Source organism: Eimeria mitis, genomic scaffold (genome assembly GCF_000499745.2).
Source record: "Eimeria mitis Houghton genomic scaffold, Emh_scaff4552, whole genome shotgun sequence".
Lineage (NCBI taxonomy): Eukaryota > Apicomplexa > Conoidasida > Eucoccidiorida > Eimeriidae > Eimeria > Eimeria mitis.
In genome coordinates this window covers 3,591-3,864 of record NW_013572865.1, presented here as the reverse complement: position 1 = coordinate 3,864, position 274 = coordinate 3,591, and positions in this window count along the sequence as shown.

Sequence of the window (274 nt, the reverse complement as noted above, 5' to 3'; positions counted from 1 at the left end):
GGAGCAACAGATGCATGCAGCTGTCACAGTCGCAAGGGGGCCCCGCACCTCGGCCCTTACTGCTGCTGCTCCCACAGCAGCAGCAGCAACAGCAGCTGCTGCTGCAACTCGGCGAGTCGAATCCCCGCATTACAGGAAGCAGCTGCAGCAGCAGCAGAAGCATCTGCTGCTGCTGCTGCTGCTGCTGCTGCTGCTGCTCCTAGCGAGCCCTGTTGTGGGTATTCATATCTCGCGCGACAACCCGCGCTGCTCTGCTGCAGCAGCAGCAGCAGCT